The sequence below is a fragment of the Microtus pennsylvanicus genome, chromosome 22 (assembly GCF_037038515.1).
Source record: "Microtus pennsylvanicus isolate mMicPen1 chromosome 22, mMicPen1.hap1, whole genome shotgun sequence".
Classification (NCBI taxonomy): domain Eukaryota; kingdom Metazoa; phylum Chordata; class Mammalia; order Rodentia; family Cricetidae; genus Microtus; species Microtus pennsylvanicus.
Genome location: NC_134600.1, coordinates 16,165,058 through 16,189,309, shown reverse-complemented (window position 1 = coordinate 16,189,309; position 24,252 = coordinate 16,165,058). Strand labels below are relative to the sequence as shown.

Genomic DNA, 24,252 nt, shown 5'->3' with positions numbered 1-24,252 from the left:
GGACACAGAGACACACACTCGGAGAAGCTATGGGAGGACACACACAGAGACACACACTCGGAGAAGCTATGGGAGGACACAGACACACACAGAGAAACACACACTTGGAGAAGCTATGGGATGACACACACAGAGACACACACTCGGAGAAGCTATGGGAGGACACACACAGAGACACACACTCGGAGAAGCTATGGGAGGACACAGACACACACAGAGAAACACACACTTGGAGAAGCTATGGGATGACACACACAGAGACACACATTCGGAGAAGCTATGGGCGGACATGGAAACACACACTCGGAGAAGTTATGGGAGAACACACACAGAGACACACACTCGGAGAAGCTATGGGAGGACATGGAAACACACACTCGGAGAAGCTATGGGAGGACACACACAGAGACACACACTCGGAGAAGCTATGGGAGGACACACACACATACAGAGAAAGCTAAGTTTCAGCTTAGGGAACACTAAAGTAATGCAGCCATGGCAGGACATCCAGGATGGCTGGCACCAGCGGAAGCGGAGGGTAGAGCCTCTTCAGTAGAGCCTTCAGTGAGTATGTGTCAGCGCCACCTCGATTTCAGGCTCCTAGTCCCCACACTATGAAATAATGTGTCTAGTTTAAAGTTGCCAGCTTATAGTCTGCTGCCCCAGTAGCCCGAGGAAAGTCACAGAGCCAAGACTATGGAGCCGACTAGGGAAGGCGTCAACCTGAGAGGCTGACCGTCCTCTCAGATTTCCATCAGGATGGCCGGGCCAGTATGGGACACTACAGAAGAAAGATTGCTATGGCCCAAAGCAGGCCCCGGCAACAAAGGCAGTATAAGAGGAGAGAGGAAGGAACTGGTCAGCACGGTTCTCAGGCTTGGTCTTCAACTGACTGCCCTGTTCCCAGCAGAAACGGGGTCCCTAAAGACTTTCATTGAGGAGACCACTCTGGAGCAGGTTGCAGCTGATCCCGCGGGACCAGGATCCTTAATGTAGCTGCTGTCTCTTCTCTAAGAACAGAAGGCCCACTCCACATGCTACCTAGCCATTTGCTTTTGCATTTACACTAAGTACTAGGATTAAAGGCCTGCACTACCTCCCCCCACCCATACATCCCCTCCCGCGCCCCTCTCTCTCTCTCTCTCTCTCTCTCTCTCTCTCTCTCTCTCTCTCTCTCTCCCACCTGCTTACAGTTCTCTCATTTGATGGTAGCCATCAATGTGACTACATTAAAAGTCACCCAAGGACAGAGATTTCCTACAGGAAGCCTGAAGAGGTCAACCTAACTTAAAAAAAAAAAAAAGAGTCCCACTGTTTATATGCCTAACTGTCAGGAATTCATCACCACCCTTAGACACAGTGAGGTAATGCTACAAAAATATTCTGCAAACTCTAGGACCCAGCCCACTTCTCTAAAACACGGTTAGCGAACAGCCTAGGAAACTGATCATCCACACAGGAGAAACAGGACAGGCCCTCTGCTCATATTGACCATGAAGCTAAATCCAATTTCACTTAAGAACTTAATTGTGTGAGTCAAACATTCAATTACGTTAGAACAGGTTCTTAAGCTTGGAGAGTAAAATACAAGGATGAAGCTCATAAATTTAAGCACAATATAATAAAAAATCTCTGTTCTCGAAAGAGGCACCAAATGATGAAAAGAGGCCAACCTGGAAGAATATATGTAACTGATACAGGGGATGCCCTGGCCATGTTCATGAAGATATCCCTACTAAGAAAAGTTAAATAAAGAGTTGGGTGTGGTGGCATGTGCCTTTACTCCTGCAGAAGCAGGTGGATCTCCGTGATTCTGAGGTCAGCCTGATGTACATAATCAAGTTTCGGGCCAGCAAGGCTACAGAGTGGGACCCAGTCTCAAAAACAAGCACCAAGCAAGAGCACAATAAATAAGAGACATATACTGTTATGATTTTAGCCAGCACTTCCGGGTTCCAGGGACACGCATGTGCGGACAAGCCTTCAGGCAAAAGCTCCTAGCCGCCCGGGGACCTTAAAAGGCCCTGCGTGACCCAAGTGTAGCATGGTTGCATCACCTACGTATGACGTAGCTACGTAAGCCCTTGTGTGCGTGCATGAGCTCCATCATCTGCGTACGATGTAACTACCTCATCCCCCTGTGCGCATGCGCTCGGCAGCCTTTTAACGCTGGACATGCCATCTTCAGCCCTCCCCTGCACACTGACTTCCCCAGGCCTGTACACGCACGCCTCCTCTAATAAACTCCTAAGCGGGTTTGTTGTGTGTTTCGTGTCTCCTTCTCACTCGCGCCAGGTAATGTCACATACACCATAAGATGCTCTCTGACTTCAGAGGCCAACAGGAGACTGCAAACCGAAGCCATAAAGCATACACCGTGCTACTCAAGTGTAACCATTCAAGTCTTGAAACCATACACAAAACAAAATTTCACAAACATATCAACTGTTACAATCAGCGTGGAAAAAGCATTTGTTATTACCTAAGGAAACAGCGCACGTAAAGAATCCGAATGGACGTTTCCTCAAAGACGAGTAAATGGCCAATAAGCAAACATCACTAGACATCAAGATGAAGGATGTGAGAGGCAAAGCCACCAAGAGACATGCAGTCACATTGATGGCTACCATCAAATGAGAGAACTGTAAGCGGTGTGTGTGTGTGTGTGTGTGTGTGTGAGAGAGAGAGAGAGAGAGAGAGAGAGAGAGAGAGAGAGAGAGAGACGCAGGAGGGGATGTATGGGTGGGGGGAGGTAGTGCAGGCCTTTAATCCTAGTACTTAGGAAGCAGCTCTGAATTCAGGGCCAGCCCGGTCTGCACATGGAGCTCCAGTCCAACAAGGGTTCCAGCGTGAAACCCGTCTCAAAAATACTAAAATAGAATTGCAATTAGTACCTTGGTGCATCATTAGTTACAATGTAAAACGGCACGGCCACTGTGGAAAAAAAACATCACATTTCCTCCAAAAAAAAATTTAAAGCTACCACAGAATCCAGCAATTCCACCTCTAGACAGACTGCCTTGTACATCTGTGTTTGTAGTACAAACACAGGAGTGATTCCCATGTCCATCAACGAACAGATACACAGACATGTGGCTTAATCGCCCCATGGACCAAGATGCAGTTCCTGAAAGAAGGATAATCCTGATACTTACTGCCACGTGGCCAGAACATGGAGGACGTCATGCCAAGTGAAGCAATAAACTCCCAAGTGGAGCTCTTGCCTTGCCTCTACTGCATGCGAACGTTCAATCCCAAGCATTTCCGAACACAACAAGGCTCCCTAAGTCTACCGTAAGAGATAGCTGCACTGTGTCTCCGTAGCTCTGCATTCTCCAAAATGGAACACATGTAAAGCTGCATTAAGGAAAACTGCTTCAATTATTATGGACTTCTTCAGCTTGCTATTTTATGTTCCACATTTTCTGTTAGAACAAAAAAATAAAGAATTCAAATGCACTAATTCTCATTGGTGTGGCTATTCTACGTTTGCTTTCTAAAAGTCAACACATGGGGAGGAAGAATGATAAAGGGGCGAGGTAAGAACATCACTGTTGACAATGACTAGCTGGGCTGGAGGTCCTTGCAAAACCATTGCACTGTTCTCGCCAACGCTATACATATAATTGTCGATGACTAAGATAAAAGAAAATGAAGTCCAATGAGCTACCACTCATGTAAAGACTTCTACCTCCCTAACCATAACTGGGAAGGTGGGTCCTGTCTCACTGGAGTCCCCTGGGGACAAGCCAACTCGGTCCCAGTAGCAGGGATTTCTGCACTGCACTTCAGAATTCCCGAATAACCCAGGCAAACCGAAGAGGTCAAGAGACTCCCCTGAAGACCCCATGCCGCTTCTCAGCAGCTTCCCTGAGACTGCTGCCTTCTCCTCCGAACAGCTCACCTGCCAGGGCACGCCCAATCCAGAGCTCCACCAAGCCAAGAACACACAGCCCTGGCCTCCAGCTGCCCCAAGCCAGCTTGTTTCCAAAGCCATTTAACTCTCCATTAACTTGATTTGATGAGTTGCTGGACGGCCACCAAGTGCACTGAGAAATAAAGTCCCAAACAGCAAGCACATCATAATTTAACCATAGCCATTACTGGTCCGTGCGCCTCTGTAGCGTTGGCAGCAAAGTCTTTCCCTCTCATCCTCCCAGCTTTGTGTGCTGCGTTGCCTGGCGCTCAGCTGCGGTTTTTCTTCAGCTGTTCTCCCATTTATTTTCCCACGTCCAACAATCTTTTACCTACTTGCCACTTGCTGTTGCCATCCATATAATTTTTGTCCTGGAGAAGCATCCAGTTCCTCCTATTAATGAATCCAACTAAAAAAACGCATCTTTTGAACATCTGGAGTGCTAACAATGGTGTCAAGGGCACTTGCTATTCTAAGTCATTTATCTGAAGTCGGGAAAAGCAGAAGCCAAAACAAAGGACACTGATGAATGGCTAAACCCAGTGTCCTCATTAATTCTTCCTGGAAGCTTGGGAAGGGAACAGCCAGACACAATTACTATGGGTTAATTAACACCACTGTAATTAGCCAGGGTCCTAGAGACCACACTTCATGTCTACTACAACTCCATCTTTGCAAGCATCGAACTGGGTCGGACCCCGGACACTCTCCTCAAGCTTAAGAAAATCGTGGGCTTCCAACTAATTCTGTAAAAGGAGAGTTTAGGGTTGTTCCTGGAAATACTTAAATCCCTGGTGAGAAACCCTAAGAGGCAAAAAAAAAAAAAAATCTGATTTACTGTTCCCTTTCATTTCGATGAAGAGAGGAACAACTGCTGGAGATAAGGGCAGACTAGGCCCCACAGTGCCTGCCCTGAGGAAATCTGTTCTCCCACTTCCTAAATCAATTACCCAAGATTCCAGCTCTTAATCTCCCCAGGCCTGGGGGTATCTGCCTGATAATGGCAATAAAATAATCAATCAGCAGCCAGCCTGCCTCCCAGGGCTGTTAAGTGCAAATAAAGCCAATACTGAGCCATTATCCCTTTCTCAAGGAGTTCTCCAAGCTTAAAAGCTGAATGCTTTGAAAGAGATACAAATAGCATTGAAAGTTCCCAGCAGCATCTAAGAAGAGGGAAATGCATGGGTGTGTGTGTGTGTGTGTGTGTGTGTGTGTGTGTGTGTGTGTGTGTACTTGGGAGGCAGACAGCAGGCGGATCTCAGTGAGTTCTGGGCCAGCCTGGTCTACAAGAGCTAGTTCCAGGACAGGCTCCAAAGCTCCAGAGAAACCCTGTCTCGAAAAACCAAAGAAAAAAAAATGCTAATGGTCCCATTGTTGAAATGCATCGCCATACTGCGCTCCGTAAATACGTGCAAACATTATGCCAATTTAAAAAAATACAAGATGAGAAGCACAGAGATCTCAAAGCTTAAAAAAAATGATTATTTAAATAATAAATATTGCTTTGTTTTTTAAAAAAAAGAAAAATAAAAGAGTGGAGCCAGGTGTGGTGGTGCATGCCAGTTGGGGTGGGAGGGGGGAGGGGGGAGGCAGAGGTAGGAGGATCTCAGAGTTCGGAGCCAGCCTAGTCCTTCCTACAGAGAGAATTCCACGACAGAGAAGCCTTATCCAAAAAAAAAAAAAAAAAAAAAAAAGGCGGGCAAGAGGGCACACACCTTTAGTCCCAGCACTTGGGAGGCAGAGCCTGCCCCATCCCAGTTGAGTTCCAGAACAGCCAGAGCTGGTGCAGACTAGCTGTTCTACTGCCTGCTTTGTCAAATAAAAGGTCAGCCTATGTATGTATGTATGTATGTATGTATGTGAACGTCCTGCTCCAGGACGCTACGGTCTCATCAAAGAGAACAAGGATCAAGCGTGGGTCCTGGGAATGTCCTGTGCCATTTGTACCCTCAAGTTGCTAACGCAGGAAATATTTGGGTATGAAATACATTAGGATTTGTTTATACAAGGGAACCACAATACATGCCGCACACACACAATACATGCATACATGCAGCACACACATGCAGCACACACACACAATACATACATCACAAGGCGCACGCTCACACGTGAACGTCTCTAAAATCAGGTCACGGTCAATGACTTGGCATGGTTTCACTAGCTGCAGGTTTGATTTTAATGACAGACCTTCTAATCTCTGGCCAAGTCCGTGAAAACTGGTTTGTCTCCAGACAGTAGCCATTCCCAGGCTGTTTGTGACGTGGGCTTTTAAAACAGGCAACAGGATTGTAGAATTCTTTATCTTTCTCTGTTTATTTTGAATGCATGCCGTCTTACACAGGCCGGTAGACAGGTGTACACACTTCAAATGTAACATCCCCATTCTCTACGGGTTTCTCTCTGGCAGAGAGAAAGACATCTTGATTTTTGAATGTGTCTTGGACCCCTAGACTCACTGCTATTCCCTGTGTATGGACCACTCCGCCACTAACAGACACTGTGTGCGCAGGGAGTTAGATCCTCCTTGCCATGGGGTTCAATTTTCTCACCAAGTTGGGTGAGCAAGCCCCATCTAAATCACTGAGTTGTGCTGAGAAGGAAAAGACAAGCACTTAGATCACAGAGAGCCACACCCTACCAGCTCGGAAGTTTTAGCTGGTGGTGAAGGTCTGGCCCCTCCCATCTCTATTGGAGTTCTCAGAAATGTGCAGAGTAAGAACACCTAGGCTGGTCAACCATTCTTAACTCTTCCTAAAGCAAAATGCATCCTGCTGCCCTGATCCTATGGCTTTTTTTTTTTTAAAGAGCAAATCTCTCAGGCTAGGCAGTAGTAGTCCACATCTTTAATCCCAGGACTAGGGAGGAAGAGACTTTCTGTGAATTCTAGGACAGCCAGGAACACACAAAGAAACCATGCCTTGAAAAAAGGGGGAGATTCTCTCTACACAGCCCTGGTTGTTCTGGAACTTACTTTGTAGACCAGGCTAGTCTACAACTTACAAAGATCTGCCTGCCCCTGCCTCCCAAACGCTGCTATTAAAGGCGTGCACCATGTTGAAAAGGAAGAAGGCAGAGGTAACAGCACCTGATTGGCTACTTTGTAATGGGTTCCAGTACTGTCACATTCCACCTGGAATGACAGGACCACATGCAACCAGGAAGACTGGAGGAAGGACTCCAGGGGGAAGGAGAAAGCCCAGAAGATGGCAGAGAGGGGTAGAATCAATATGATGAGTATCGATTTCAAATGAACTTCTGACACAGGTCACCTTCCTGTACACTAGAATAGTGGCCTCTGGTTTCAAATTAATGGAAAGGAAACAGATGGCATTATCGTCCTTTTACAACTTCAGAAGTCATAAAAATATAAAACCCACGACTGCGCTTTACTAACACACTACAGTAATCACCCACAGACCCACAGTCGCTATGAGGTCTGCTATGGGCCTCCGCTTTGATGCAAAGAGGTCATTTGCCTAAACAAGCCACTCCAAAGAAAACCTCAACCACATAAAGCACCGGGTTGGGGCAACTCGTATTTTACCCTTCTTGACTCTAACCCTGCACTTCCCCTCAGGTGGAACACACTTCAACTACAAAGAGGGAGCAATACAACATGGAGTTGTGCACCGTTGTTAAACTCAACAGACCTGGGAGTTGCGAAAACCACTTGAAGAACCCTAAATTAGGCCTGGGTATCAAGAGTCTTCAGAAATACCTGGGGGTTCTGTTGTGTAATCAGGCCCAAACAGCATGGGGCCCGAGACTCAATAGGTCATAGGCACTCTTTCCCCACCCGAGAAACCCACGCTACAAAGAAGCAACTTGTTCAAGCATGGGATGTCCCTCAGGATCTTCCTAGATAGATCTCCAAGTGTCACCTCAATTATTTCACAGGAGTCTTATAAAGCTTTGCAAGAGGTGAGAGCAGAGGAGAAAGTGGTTACTACCTGATGCTCATCTAGCTGATTTAAAAAAAACAAAACAACAAAGCACACAGGCCAGCCCACTCCTGAGAAAATGTACAATTCCTACACTTCGGTTTCCACAGGAGAGCTGAGGAACAAGATGCGAGACCAGATGGAAGCCTGAAAGTAAGAACACGCTTCTGTGACGCAAAGCAGAGCCCTGCTCCGCCACCTCAATCATGTCAGTCAAGCCCTTCAAGAGGAAGGAACCGGCAGCCCGTGTGGGTGACAAACACACGTGGACAACTTGGCTTTCCCACACACTTGTCTAGGTCAGCGGTTCTCAAGAGAGGGCAAGTCGAGCTCCACCCCTGCCCTAAGACACTGAGAAATATCTGCAGACCTTTTTTTTTTTGACGGTCCCGAGCTTGGAGCTGTGGCGGCACTGATAGCATCTAGTGGGAGAGACGCGTCTGACATCCCGTGGGGACAGCTCCTACCACAGGAAATTACCCATCCAGTATGTCACGCGCTCAGAGGCTGAGCAAGCCTGTTCTGAGCAGATACTGGGAATGAATTCCTCCTACAACCACCCCCTCAAGCGCACCATGATGGTTCTGTGGGGGCTCCGTGATGTGTGGGCCTCAATGTTTCAGTGATCACACAGACAGTATTTGTTTACAAATAAGCCCAATAACCTTGACCCAAAAATGCCTGCATCCAAACCCCTGAAAACAGACAGGAAATGCTTGGCTTGTCTTCAAAACTAAAGGCAAATAAATAGCCCTGGTGACACCCCCGTGGTGACTCAGGCTTGCTGGGGAGAAGGATCCCTCCGACTCTCCTCCCACGGGGATGCTGGTGGGTTGCTGCGCTCTTCATCGCTCAGAGTCACAGGGTCCTGCCGCATACAGCTGCAGCTTTAAATTTTCATGATTCTTACATCTTAAAACGATTAATCCAGGGAAGACTTTTTCCAGCAATTAGTTCATGTTCCTCTCAGGCAGGAGAAAGCAACAGCGATGCCATTTGTGTGAATAAACACAAACACACACACACGCACAGGGAACTCTCCAAGGGCCTGGTCTCCACAACTGAGGTTGTCTGGGAATCCCCAAGTGTCCAGCACCCACCCCCAAAGCTCCTCCAAACACTCTTGTTGCTTTTCCTAGTCCACTCTCTTCCCCTCCTCCCCCTGGAAGAGATGAGGCCAAATGCCATGGGCAAGAAACCCCAGGTGTCTATCCTTGATACTCTGAACTAAACAGAAACAGCTGCTCAATAACCACACTGGTTTGCCTCGACAACCCACTTAACACCAGCACCCCGAGATGAATAGCATCCATATTCTGATGCCCAAGCATTTGATGGGCACCCCATACTTTCCATGTTCCCTGAGCCTGGTGAAACCACTGTGGGCCACAAATAAGTACAACCATGAGCCCCCATCCCCACATGGAATTCCTCCATCAACACAATTAACCAAGCTGTATAAACTAAGAAGGAGGAAGCTTAGGCCGGGCGGTGGTGGCACACGCCTTTAATCCCAGCACTCGGGGAGGCAGAGGCAGGCGGATCTCTGTGAGTTCGAGACCAGCCTGGGGTCTACAAGAGCTAGTTCCAGGACAGGCTCCAAAACCAGAGAAACCCTGTTTCGAAAAACCAAAAAAAAAAAAAAAGGGAGGAAGTTTGCCTTTGGTGAAAGATTCTCGTTAAATGGGGGCTGGAGGGCTGGAAAGGAAGAAGTGGTTGGAGCTTAAATCCCTGGGAAGGTCTATAAACCACACTGATGCTTTAACGCAGCCAATCCACAGGGCACAGCCATTGCCTTGAGAGGCCTCCAGGGCACCGCAGTGCTGTGGGTGTGGTTCCACCAGCTCACAGGGCCAACTTGGCACTGCCTGTGCCCAGTGGAGCGTGGCTGGATGTTCAGGAACCTTACAATCAAGCGCAGCCCCGCTTACCACAGGCCAAACATGAAGCTTTTATGACTCATCGCCATTGTCAAAAGAGCAAACTTAACCTACAGTAGAATTACTGTCTCGCATTAACTGTCTTGAGGTCATCACTTTCCGAATCAGAAATCCCCTAGGAAGAGATATTTGAACAATGACATGGCTCTTTCTTGAGCAAGAGAAACAATTTTTTTTGTTGTTGTTGTTTGTTTTTCCTGTCTCTCTGTGTAGCTCTGGCTGTCCTGGAACTCACTCTTGTAGACCAGGCTGGCCTCAAGCTCACAGAGATCCGCCTGCCTCTGTTTCCTGAGTGCTGGGATTAAAAACGTGCGCCACCACCGCCCAGCTCCAAAGTTACAAATTTTTAATGAGTGCCCAACAGGCAGGGGTGGGCTATAAGCAATATGTACCACAAGGCTAAGATGTGATTGACAGTCCAAACATCCTATGAGGGAACAGATACGCACATCGCTGGCTAGCTTAGACAACATCAGCATCACTGTTGGAGAATCAAGCCTGTGCAGTTTGTAGAGAATGAGAAACAGAGCCACGCAAAGACGCCCAGTTAATTTTTGGTGGGTGGTTTTGTTTTGTTTTGTTTTTGAGAAAGGCTCACTATGTAGCTCTAGCTGGCCTGGAACTCACTATATAGACCATGCTAACTTTCAACTCATGGGGTTCTGCCTGCCTCTGCCACCTGAGCGCTAGGATTAAAGGTGTGTACCACAACCATGCCAACTCTAATTTTTGACAAGAGTACAAAACAAAAATGCAAATGGAGAGAAGGCATCATTGCCATGTGTGGTGCTGGGGCTGGCCCGCCACTGGTACATATAAAAAACAAAGCGAGCCGGGCAGTGGTGGCGCACGCCTTTAATCCCAGCACTTGGGAGGCAGAGTCAGGCGGATCTCTGTGAGTTCGAGACCAGCCTGGTCTACAAGAGCTAGTTCCAGGACAGGCTCCAAAACCACAGAGAAACCCTATCTCGGAAAAAAAAAAAAAAAAAAAAAACAAAGCGAATAGACAAAGCCCAAAATCTAATCCACCTCTCATACAAAATGTTAACCCCAACTGAATTGTGAACCTAAATGTGAAACTAAAAATTTATTTTAATATTGACTTATTTTATGTATATAAGTGCTCCATCTTCACACATAGCAGAAGGGGAAATTAGATCCCGTTACCGACAGTTGTGAGTCACCATGCGGTTGCCGGGAGATGAACTCAGGACCTCTGGAGGAGCAGCCAGTGAGTGCCCTTAGCCAGCCAGTGAGCCATTTCTTCAGTCGCTGAAACTATAAAATCTTAAAGCGGGGGAAGGAGGGACACAGAAAACATTCCGTCTAAAGCTAGGTCTTCAGCTCTTAAAGCTCTTAAAGCTGTGACCATAAAAGGGGACATCTATAAACGAGACTCCCTCAGAACTGAAACGAAGAGCTCAAGACTGAGTAAGACCCTGTGGAGAGGGTGAGACAAACTAGAGACGGAGACACTGTTTATGAATTGTGCATCTGCCAAAGGACAGCGTTGGGAACACGAGGAGAACTCTCAAAACGCAAAAGTAAAATAAATAGGGAATCCAACTGCAAAATCCAATGAGAGAAACACACGGAGAGAGTTTTCCAAAGGAGACACAGATGGGAAACGGCAACTTATTGAAAACCGTGTCTGCTGGGTCCTTTAGTCCCAGCACTTGAGAAACAGACTGGAGGATCTCTGAGAGTTCAAGGCCTGCCTACCTGGTCTACACAGCGAGTTCCAGGACAGCCAGAGCCAAGAGGTGAAACAGTCACGAAACAAAACAAAAACGGTGTTGCCTGCGGTTGTGCTTGTCGAGGGTGTGGAAACCTTGGAATGCCCGAGCATCAGAGTGGGGACAGCCACCCTGAGGACTTTCTCTACAGAGTTCAACATGTAACTCCTACACAAATCTAGAAATCGTTTGTTACCTTGGGTGTTTATCCCTGGGAAATAAAACCTCATGTTTCCACAGACACCCGCACACAACTCTTTGGAAGACACAGCTGCCTTTCTTGCCCTGGGATGCAAACTCAAAGCAGACCATTTCTAAGACAAAAGGGTGAGGTGTTATCACAGTGACCTGTTATCCAAGACCAGGTGGGGCCAGGCGGGGCCAGACAGGGGCGCTATAATAAATTCAATGCTGATGCTTGAGCTAGAAAGCATCAGACGGAGAACTCTGAGCTCTGTAAGACTTCCCGACCCTCAGATGCCAGCTGTAAAGGTCAGGTCCCAGGCTACCTACATACAGCATCTGCCCAACTTGGCTAAAATACGAAATTCTCGCCAATTCTTTGCTACTATCACTCATGGACAATTTCACTAGTGTTTTAACCATTTTATAAGAAGATGCAAATCAAGCGTGACTAGCTGGGGAAGCTGGAGAAGGGAGGGTATGGAGACTTGAAGCTTGCCGTGGCCCCACACTCTCTGTGCTTTCAGAGTCACAGAAGGCTTTGCTGCAAAAGCACGGCTGGTTATAGCATTGGCGACTGATGGTAACTTGACCTTTGCTTACCTTGTCTTTTTCTTCCAATGTCAGAATGGAACAGAGCCCCGCGTGGTTGGCAAGCTCTCCATATAGCCACACCCTTAGCCAAATTAACACAAATACCTTTGAGTTGCCTTTGCTCCCCAAAGATAGAGGACCTGCAGTCTCCTTGGCCAACGACCTTGAGGCAGGACCCCAAACATCTGTCCTGTCCTCTCATGAGCACCCTCGTCCCATGGGAGATTCTCCAGGTTTGAGATGAAGATGAGCTAGGAAGGGGTGTATGGATAAAGCGAGCACGGCTGTATGCATGTGGTCCCTCACTGACTGGATTTGTGACTCACAAGGCAATCCCAAGTGAGGGTGGTACCTAATGATGACATCATCATCATCTTAGCTTGTGCAAACATACCCGATGATGTCAGTCCCTGTCCATGCTCTGTGAGACCGCTTCCACCGCTCTAAGGAGACAGAGTTCAGAGTTCCCGGACAGCTCGCCTGGTGAGGAGCTGGCAATAATTTAATTCCATCTCTAGTATTTTTGTGTAGGCACATCGAGAACCATGAACAGCTTTAAGAAGGAAGAGTTTGACTGTCACATCCTCGACAAAGGCTTTACAGCCAAGGACATTCTGGACTAAAAGATTAATAAAGCATCCTCTGATAACAAGGATGCTTTCTATGTTGCGGACGTGGGGACATTCTGAAGAACCACCTAAGATGGGTAAAAGCTCTTCCCCGTGTCACTCCCTTTCATGCAATCAAAAGCAATGACAGCAGAGCCATGGTGAACACCCTACCTGCCATTGGGACAGGTTCAGACTGTGCAAGGGAGACTGAAATCCAGTTGGTGCAGGGGCGGGGGGAGAGGGGCTCCAGAGAGGATTATCCATGCAAATCCCTGTAAACAAGTCTCAGAGATCAAGGATGCCGCCAGCAACTGAGTCCAGATGAGGACGTTCGACAGTGAGGTTGAGCTGATGAAGGTCGCCAGAGCACATCCAAGGGCAACGTCGGTTTTGTGGATGGCTACCGATGATTCCGAAGCAGTCTGTCGCCTCAGTGTTAAGTTTGGTGCCACACTCAAAACCAGCGGACTTCTCTTGGAACGGGCAAAAGAGCTAAATATTGATGTTCTTGGTGTCAGCTCCCATGGGGGAGGGGATGTACTGACCCTGAGACCTTCGTGCAGGCCCTGTCGGATGCTTGCTGCGTCTCTGACGTGGGAACGGAATTTGGTTTCAGCATGTATCTGCTTGCTACGGATGGCGGCTTTCCTGGATCTGAGGATACGAAGCTTAAGTTTGAAAAGACCACCAGTGTGACCAACCCAGCTCTGGATAAGTACGTCCCTCCAGACTCGGGAGTAAGAGTCATAGTCGAGCCTGGCATGTTGCGTCAGCTTTCACCCTGGCAGTCAGTACCATTGCCCAAAAGATGGTGTGGAAGGAACAGACTAGCTCTGATGATGAGGATGGGTCAAAGGAGCAAACCTTCACGTATTATGTGAATGTGTGTACGGACCATTTAACTGCCTTCTTTATGACCACGCACATGTGAAGGCCCTGCTGCCGAAGAGACCCAAGCCAGATGAGAAGTATTCCTCGTCCAACATGTGATGGTCTTGATGGGACGGTCGAGTGCTGTAACCTGCCTGACATGCATGTGTGTGATTGCATGCTCTTTGAGAACATAGGTACACACAGTTGCCGCTGCATCTACTTTCAATGGGTTCCAGAGGCCTTCTATCTACTATGTAATGTTGAGGCCAGTATGGCAACTCAGGAAGCGGATCCAGAGCCATGGCTTCCCACCAGAAGTGGAAGAGCAGGATGCTGGCACTCAACCCCCATCTTGTGCCCAGGAGAGCGGGATGGACAGTCACCCAGCAGCCTGTGCTTCCGCTAGTATCAATGTGTAGATGCCATTCTTGTAGCTCTTACCTGCAAGTTTAGCTTGAATTAAGGGATTCAGGGGGACCATTTCACTTAATTATCGCTAGTTTTGGCATGTCTTTGTAAGAACAGGGTTGGCACGGATGCAGTGTGGAAGGCTAGGAGATGGGTCACACTTACCTGTGTTCCTATGGAAACTTGGAATGTTTGTTTTATATGGACTTTTATCACTTTTCAGACACGATGCTAACGTGGGCCCCTCAGCTGCTGAGCAAGCATTTGTAGCTTGTACATTTGGCAGAATGGGCCAAAAGCTAATGTTGTGACCCACTTTAGAAACAAACTGTCTTGAAATTTAAAAAAAAAAAAAAAGATACTTGATGTATATGCACAGGCTAAGGACAGATTGTTCAGAAATTCCCTTCAGATTCTATGTCACTACACACCTATTATAGTTTGATTTACAAATAAATCATAGCAAGAGATTAACAAAATAATAAGAGACAACACGCTGGAAAGCAAACACTGGTGTTATCTATTTTTGGAGTTTCCATCTTCTGTATTTACTTTCACAACTGGCCTACAACAATGGAAACCATGGAAAGTGAAACCACAGATAAGGCAGGACGAGCAACTGCACTTTCAAAAGCCCGGCTACATCCTCACTGAGGAGACCTTGATACTTTTGGAACACACTCAGCATGATGTTTATGTACCCCATCTTTCCGGTGACCCCCCCCATACCCTACGGGATTTGTTTACCTAGTCTCCTCCTCCTTATTGGGAACCCAAAGGAAAAGGAACACTTCTTGAATGACGATAAACCACACAATTTGTGAAATGACACTACCTAATTCCTGACAGAACTACACAATTCTATTCATTCCCTACAGAACTATACAATATTTCCGGTTCTAGGGAAAGAGCTTCCTTCTTTCTTCACGTTCTCCACAATAACCGTGAAGTGGTTTCATCACCCGGAAGCGTCTGTTCAGAGTTTGGAGCGTTGCAGACAGCTTCTGTGAGAGCTGGCCTTTCCAGGAGAATCTTAAAGGATGTACAAGACCGGTAGAGGGATGGTCAGAAGCAGAAGGCACAAGCCAAGGCCGTGGGTGGAGCAAGAGGCCTAGGTGGGTAGGGGCCACATTCACTCCCTCCCTAGGAAGGAGAACCTCCCTTCCTCCTCCTGCGGTGTTCTCATTAGATGAAACAACATTCAGCACTTCTAAAAATAGAAATTAATTACACAGAGACGCATCAGCGGGTCACAGGAAGGCACAGGTACCTTTCTCCAACTACCTGAAGATAGACCTGAGCTGCCTGTTGTTCTCCCTGCTTTGACGCTGTCTCTGCTCCAGAGCCCTCTCCTGGGGTCCTGACCCGTCTCCAGCCTCTTCCAGCTACAACGAAGATGCTCAAGGGAGATACGGAGGAAGAGAAGGGCTGATTCAGGGGAGTCCCTCCTCCTTGCAGCAACAGGCCTGGAGACCATTCAGAACGCCTAGCCCCAGGCTTTTCTGCTTTGCCCTGGGAGGGTGGGCCCAACTCCCTACGAACCCAACTCTATAAGAGTCCTGTAAAAGCCAACAAGCTGAAGGTGTGTTTGGGAGCCTGTGCTGCTCCTGCCAAACGGTGGACCTTCAGGAGGTGGGACATGGAAAGTCACCGGAGTGTGCCCTTTGAAGAGGCCAGAGCTCTGGTGCAGCCTTACGGGCGCCTCTAACACCACTTCATCACAGGCCTCCAAGGACCATGGGTTGACCTCTCTGAATCCACGAACCAGTCAATTATCTCAAGGTTATTTTGTTGGTTTTTGTTTTTCTGTTTTGTTTTTAGTTGCAGGAAGCTGATCCATCACTGAGGTCTTAGCACACAGATGAGACACAGAGCTCACGCCTTCAAGAGCCCACACACACAGTCTGCGCTTACCTCTGACTTCCCCCCATTCTCCTCACCACCATGTTCTTTCTCTATCTTAACCAAAACCAAACACGGTGTTGGTACAATCTCTAACAACCAAACTTAATGAACAAACATAAACTAAGAAACCAAAATATTCCAAATACTTGAACAGGTCAGTCACCTTTCCTCGCGAATCTCTGACATAGTTCCTGTGAAAAAGCAAATAAACTCACCCAGCACATGGCCCAGCAACAGCATGGGAGGGTGCTGGGGAGGGAGGGTGATGGGGAGGAGGGGGAGAAGGGAGTGTGCTAGGGAGGAGGATGCTGGGGAGGAGGATGCTGGGGAGGAGGGAGGGTATTGGGGAGGAAGAAGGGTGCTGGGGAGGAGGGAGGGTGTTGGAGGAGAGAGGGTGCTGGGGAGGAGGGAGGGTGCTGGGGAGGAGGGTGGGTGCTGGGGAAGAGGGAGGGTGCTGGGGAAGAGGGAGGGTGTTGAAGGAGAGAGGGTAATGGGGAGGAGGGAGGGTGCTGGGGAGGAGGAGGGTGTTGGAGAGGAGAGAGGGTGTTGGGAGGAAGGAGGGTGATGGGGAGGAGGGAGGATGTTTGGGGGAAGGAGGGTGCTGGAAAGGAGGGAGGGTGCTGGGGAGGAGGAGGGTGATGGGGAGGAGGGAGGGTGATGGGGAGGAGAGAGGGTGCTGGGGAGGAGGGAGGATGATGGGGAGGAGGGAGGGTGTTGGAGGAGAGAGGGTGCTGGGGAGGAGGAGGGTGATGGGGAGGAGAAAGGGTGCTGGGGAGGAGGGTGATGGGGAGGAGGAAGGGTGTTGGAGGAGAGAGGGTGCTGGGGAGGAGCCCAGGAGAGTACTGGGAAGGAGCAGCAAGCCATTCCCTGGCCTCACTTTGATACAAGTTTGTGTTGATTTAGAGAAGAAGCATTCCCCAGTGACCTGCACTTCCTCGCACCCTCCACAGTGGTGATTACCCACTAGCGTATTTACAGCTCCTGGACTGAGGGCACCCTCTCCTCCAGCCGGCCAGCTACAGCTTAAGCACCCAAAAATATTTATGCTTGTCTTTCCGTGCCTGGTGCCTGTTAAAATCCTCTGTGAATCTCTGAACTCTGCACTTCCCAGCTGGGGACACCTGATCTGATATCAGTATGGATAAAGGATAGAAATGGCTCCCAGGAGCAGAGGGAAAGAAGGTGGTTTCCCTGCAGACCTCGGACACTGTACACCCACACAGTATACACACAGACAGACAGACAGACACACACACATAGAGAGAGAGAGACAGACAGACAGACACCATGGGCCGCCTCTTCCAGTACTGGGCAAAAGACTTAACCAGACACCATTAATTCTTCTCCCCCTCCCCCGCCCCATTCTACCCCGTTATTAACTTAGCAGGGCACACAACTGGGCTATCACTTAAGTCACCAGATTTCTTACCCTTCCTCTACCTCAGCTGGAGTCTCCCACTCAGTCACACGTGAAGGCATACCACGACTAGTGAGTGAAACCAGAGACCGCTTGGTTCCTTCCCAGCTGTTCTCAGTGGGTGCACTGGGACTTGCCAGGTGACCCAAAACACAACCAGTGTCCTAAGGAGTACTCACTCTCCTGTAAGATCTGCCTACAGAGAATTTTATCGCCTTCTTCCCCAAGTAAATCTTTTTTTTTTTTTTTTGGTTTTTCGAGACAGGGTTTCTCTGTGGTTTTGGAGCCTGTCCTGGAACTAGCTCTTGTAGACCAGGCTGGTCTCGAACTCACAGAGATCCGCCTGCCTCTGCCTCCCGAGTACTGGGATTAAAGGCGTGCGCCACCACTGCCCGGCCCCAAGTAAATCTTTGCTTACCAGGGGAACCATAAAGTCTGAAAAAACCAGTGATGATATTTTACTGTGTAGAAGGACAATGGCTATTTATTGTTTTTATGTATCTACACTTGCAGACTCCCTGGCCGTCAGACAGTCTGAATATAATAGTAAATAAACAAAGTCCTAGAGAAGACACAGACCCACGGGGAAGGGGGGATGCAGACCCACGGGGAAGGGGGGATGCAGACCCACGGGGAAGGGGGGATGCAGACCCACGGGGAAGGGGGGATGCAGACCCACGGGGAAGGGGGGATGCAGACCCACGGGGAAGGGGGGATGCAGACCCACGGGGAAGGGAGGATGCAGATCCATGGGGAAGGGCGGATGCAGACCCACGGGGAAGGGAGGATGCAGACCCACGGGGGAAGGGGATGCAGACCCACGGGGAAGGGGGAATGCAGACCCACAGGGAAAGGGGGATGCAGACCCACAGGGAAAGGGGGAGGGATACAGACCCACAGGGAAGGGGGGGATGCAGACCCATGGAGAAGGGGGGATGCAGACCCACAGGGAAAGGGGGATGCAGACCACAGCCAAGTGGTGAGCAGAGAGACAAGAACGCCACTCAAAGCCCCGACGCTGCTGCTCTGAGAAAGTCCACTGAACCCCATGACCACACTCAATTTAGGCAACACCGTGTGTCAAGCTATTGTGACCCTTCCCAACATACTCAATAAATAAATCCAAAATACTCAATAAAACACAACAAATAAAAATTTCTACTTAGTTGAACTTGGGGAAAAAGAAAAGAGAAGACTTCTCCAGTGTCATAAATGAGGAAGGGGTTGAAAACCTCGGCAGGCTCAGTGAGAAAACCTGTCTCAGAAAATCAGGTAGAAAGAGAGAAAAGACACCCCACATCGGCTTCTGGCCTCCACAAGCTAGTGTATACAGCTGGAGCAGTAGCCATCCATACACAAACACGCACACATCACACACGAGCATGACAAAGAAAGAAAGAAAAGGAACAAGCTGGCAAAAGTGCCAATCCAGGAAAATAAGCATTGCTATTAGACGGTTCAACTACGGGGAGATTTTAAAAAGATGCAACAATAATGATAACAGGAAGGAACAGAGTTGATCAGCTCTTTAAAGCTGTGTGTATTACTCAGGAAAGAAGCAGGTATGATCATTTTAAATTTCAAATCAAGCACGTATGTGAAATATGAGTCCAATTAACGGCAGAATGCACACTGTCGAATGTACGGCGTCCCAGATGGGAACGAAAACATGAGAATTAAAAATCCAAAGAAAGCCAGGCGGTAGTGGCGCACGCCTTTAATCCCAGCACTCAGGAGGCAGAGGCAGGCGGATCTCTGTGAGTTCGAGGCCAGCCTGGTCTGCAAGAGCTAGTTCCAGGACAGGCTCCAAAGCCACAGAGAAACCCTGTCTCAAAAAACAAAACAAAACAAAACAAAGAGAAATCCAAACAAAAGGCAACATTTAACAATCAAAAAATGCCATGGAAAATAAAGAACATAAAATACAATGATCAAAATAGAGCAACGTATTTATTAATAGCCACAATGGCATAAATGAATTAGATTCATTGGTTCAAAAGTGCTTCTCAAACATCATTTCAAAAAATATAGCTATATTTTGGTTCATAAAAAGTAATAACCTAAAACATAATCACAGAAAATCAGACACTAAAGAACCACAGAATATCCCAGGCAAGTGCCAGTAGAATAGACGTCCCTGCCAACTGATTAGGGTGATTTATCCCAAAGCTTCTAAATCTACCTGGATTTTAAAATATAGCTTCAAAATACATAAAGCAAGAGTTTGACACAGCCCGAATTACAGTAAGACCATGTAGTAGTAGGAGCGGCGGGCTGAGTCCCCGCACCTGGCCGCCTGAACAGCTAGCTTTACCCGAAATAATTACACGGAAACTGTATTCTTTTAAACACTGCCTGACCCATTAGTTTCAGTTTCTTATTGGCTAGCTTTTACATATTGATCTAACCCATTTCTATTAATCTGTGTAGCCCACAAGCTGGCTTACCAGGAATGATCTTAACCTGCGTCTGTCTGGAGTGGGAGAACCATGGCGACTCCTTGACTCAGCTTCTTTCTCCCAGCATTCCATTCTGTTTACTCCGCCTACCTAAGGGTTGGCCTATCAAATGGGTCTAGGCAGTTTCTTTATTAATAAGAAATCACTCCCACATCATTTCCCCTTTTTCTGTTTAAACAAAAAAGAAAGGCTTTAACTTTAACATAATAAAATTACATATAGCAAAACAGTTATTAAGCAAGAATCACAGTTACAATATTTATATCTATTTTATCTTTTATCATAACAATGGAAAACTATAACTACCTATCCATTCTTCAACTCCATCAAAGACTCCAGAAGGATATAATATTACCTAAGTAAACAAGAAAATGACAGAGACATCTCGTTGCCTGTACAGTCACCCAAAGTTCCTCTGTACCATTGGGGCATCCATCTTCAGCCTTCAGGCCCATAGTATCCAGCAGACATTTCCATGAAGCAGGCAATTTCAAAGACAGTTCAGTCACTATCTGCTGTGTCCTGCAGAATGTCTCGCAGACTCTTTCATGAGTCATGAACCCCAAAAGACCGTCTCACCTTTAGGCAAGTTCAGCAGTCCTCTCTCTGCGGGTTCTCTGTGTCCATTTTATGCAACAGTCCAGGCAAGAGCAGTTTCTTGCCCAAATGGCTATCAAACTCCATAAGGATCCTCTTCGATGCCCATCTTCCTCTCGAAGTAGATTGGTGCCACCAGGAGCAGACATGTCTCATTGTCATGAAAAGTCCTAAGTTATTAAAATATTTTAAATGCCATATTCTGTAGCCTTTGAGAGATATGAAGAATGCCTATCTGAAATATATCTCTATATATCTAGAAAATCTAAGTAACATGACTACAAACTTGACTATTATTTATGATTATCCATCAACAACCTATATTTCCTAATTATACATTACATTTTAAAAATGAACTACACAATCACACCTTATTCAAGATCAAAAATACATATACATATAACAAAATTGACCTTAAAATCCATACCAATGCAAATTATTCATACCTATATCATATCCCCCTTTAAATGTAAAAGAACATTTATAAACAATTTTTGGGAATATGGGCGCAGTTTTTTCTCTCCAAACTGCTTCCTGCTGAATGGGGGCGTCGTTAATTAGGTCTTTCATGGTATAACCTGTGTGCTAGTTTCATCTCAGTTGGCAGTTGAGCGAAGCAATTTTTTGAAGATGTCACAACAACCTTTCAGGAGGGCGTGGTCTATCATACCAAATTGTAATAGAAGAAATCCACAGGGTCTGGTCCTCTGTGAAAACAAAAGAAGACCCTCTCCAAAGCATCATATTCTTAGACCCAAATTTTGAAATCGTAATACCCTTATGTCCATTCTGGTTTAGCTTGGCAGCCCATGTAATGAAATGTCTCTCTGTACTTAGCTCCTTTAGAGTCAAAAATTTTAAAGAAAGCACAATGTACATAATCCAGACTCTCTGTGAATTTTCCATTTTTATGTGGCTTATTTTTCTTTATTTCTTTTAATCTCTTAACTATCTGTACTCTGTCTCTTTAAAGACTTTACCTTTTTTTTTTTTAAACCATTAACTTTATTCTCTATATTCTTTTTCTTCTCTCTCTCAAGCCTACGTACATTCATCCAACAGTATGGTCTTTTATGTCTGAATCTGTTTTATTGTGAATCTGTAACATTTTTTTACTATCCAGGAGCATTTCTTAAAATGTTAAGCAGTTCTTAAAAACTTAAGTTGCACCATGTACAGGTAATACAGTAATAAGGTACAGCCTGTTTCCTGCCCAGTCTAAACCTTAACTGCACTGTTTTTATGGTAATTACGGTAGTTCCTACCTGAGACCAGCACAGTTCAGCATGGCGGAGCTGAGCAGCTCCTGCCTCAGAGCCATTTGGTGCCCCTGAGCCACACACAGTTCCAGGCACACAGCAGTCCACATTGCCATCAACCAAGCCGTAGAGCTTTACTCCAAATGCTCCATTCAAAAGCTCTGTCTCCCACAGGGGCCAGACAGAGATCGCAATGGCGGCACAGCCCAGAAAGCCGGCATTTTAAAACAGCCAGTTTTTTCCTGCTGCTGAGTCAGGACAATTTCTTTGCGGCGCGCAACCCACAAACAGCAAAAAGCTGTCTTAAATTCTCTCTCTCTCTCTCTCTCTCTCTCTCTCTCTCTCTCTCTCTCTCTCTCTCTCTCTCCTTTTTAAGCCCTCTCAGGTTTTACGTGGAGTTCATTAGCACGTTGGGTGCCACTCTGTAGTAGTAGGAGCGGCGGGCTGAGTCCCCGCACCTGGCCGCCTGAACAGCTAGCTTTACCCGAAATAATTACACGGAAACTGTATTCTTTTAAACACTGCCTGACCCATTAGTTTCAGTTTCTTATTGGCTAGCTTTTACATATTGATCTAACCCATTTCTATTAATCTGTGTAGCCCACAAGCTGGCTTACCAGGAATGATCTTAACCTGCGTCTGTCTGGAGTGGGAGAACCATGGCGACTCCTTGACTCAGCTTCTTTCTCCCAGCATTCCATTCTGTTTACTCCGCCTACCTAAGGGTTGGCCTATCAAATGGGTCTAGGCAGTTTCTTTATTAATAAGAAATCACTCCCACATCAAGACCAAATTATAAAGTACACAAAAATTAATTTTTTAATTAATGAATGCACTTTTACAAACTACAGCAATACAAGGATGGGCTGTAAATCAATTAAAACCAAACGGAGCAAGAGTGAAAATATAGTAGACTCCACAGACAGAGAAATATGACTTCATCAAACGTTTACATCTGTACCCTGAACACAGACAATATCCTCCCTGCTATGGGTTACAGCTGAAATTTTAAAGCTTCACTCTGATGGAATTACATGAAAATCTCCACCCAGACTCGGAGCAGCCACAGTCTCTCTCTGGTACACACAGACAGACTCGGAGCAGACACAGTCTCTGGTACACACAGACAGACTCGGAGCAGACACAGTCTCTCTCTGGTACACACAGACAGACGAGGAGCAGACACAGTCTCTGGTACACACAGACAGACGAGGAGCAGACACAGTCTCTGGTACACACAGACAGACGAGGAGCAGCCACAGTCTCTCTCTGGTACACAGACGCATAACATCAGCCACTTGTTTACTAAGCACACCCCACTATGACGTCACATCCAGGGTCTGGAAAAGACAACCTGCAAAAAGCCTCTGGTTTCTGGCGGCTCCTGCGATTCCCATTAAAGAAAACACGAGGCAGTTTGAACCAAGCTCCTACAGCAGGTTCAGAGAACCAGAAGGAACCCCAGTAAAATATACGAGGCTGTTTGTTTGAACGGAGCTCCTGTAACGGGTTTAGAGAAGCGGAGGGAACCCCAATAAAATTCTCTGGCTGAAGTTCTACACACCTCACCCCAACTACGTGCCTATCTGACAGACCAGGAGAGACTGAACAGTCAAATAATACAAACATCCTACTTATGTGAGTGTCCTCTGTGTGACCGCTCGCAGGACAGTAACCTGAGCGCCACCCACCAGGATTCTTTCTCTGTTCCTATGCCACAAAACCCACTGCTCTTCCACTGGTCCAGTGGGGGTGATGGGGTCTCACTCTATTTTATGATATGGAAATCATCCTAAATCTCAAAATCACAACTACCAACCAATGGGATCTGATACTCAGTTTGTCTTTCAACACTCCTTTCCACAGTACTGATTCACTGGGGTGACGTATCTCTGTCCTTAGAAATTGCCAACTAATCTGGCTACTTATTACTTGTGTCTAGTTTATGACTGTATTAAAAAGCTGGGGGAGGGTGTTATTGTAGAGTAAAAAAAAGCATAAGGGTGACCATCTTTGAAAAGGGGAAGCTAACCAGGCCTGGAGGTAGCACACACCTTTAATCCCAGCACTTGGAAAGCAGAGGCAGGTGATCTCTGTGAGTTCGAGGCCAGCCTGGTCTACAGGGCAGGTTCCAGGACAGGCTCCAAAGCTACACAGAGAAACCCTGTCTCGAAAAGAAAAAAGAGAAAGCTAAGCTACTTTCCCTTCCTGAGATTCTGTGTCTGTGTAGAAACAACACAGGAGTCGAGGACCAAAACAGCTTGAACTCCGCGGCAGGGCAAAGGACCTGGTTCCTGGATACAGGGACCATGAGTAAGCAAGCACAGAGAGCGACCAGGAGACCTGGCCAAGTAGGTCAGCCCTCTTGCCTTCCCATCTATCAACAAAGAAAGTGAGTTTCCCATAACAC

General features: G+C 47.1%; 1 protein-coding gene and 1 pseudogene across 6 annotated transcripts in view; one reads left to right on the top strand and one right to left on the bottom strand.

Annotated features, from left to right (window-relative positions):
* Mtcl1 (microtubule crosslinking factor 1) overlaps nt 1–24,252 on the bottom strand; it is a 129,973-nt gene that overhangs the window by 88,447 nt on the left and 17,274 nt on the right. The gene's annotated exons all lie outside the window — the stretch shown is intronic.
* LOC142839946 (ornithine decarboxylase pseudogene) lies at nt 12,794–14,216 on the top strand (annotated as a pseudogene).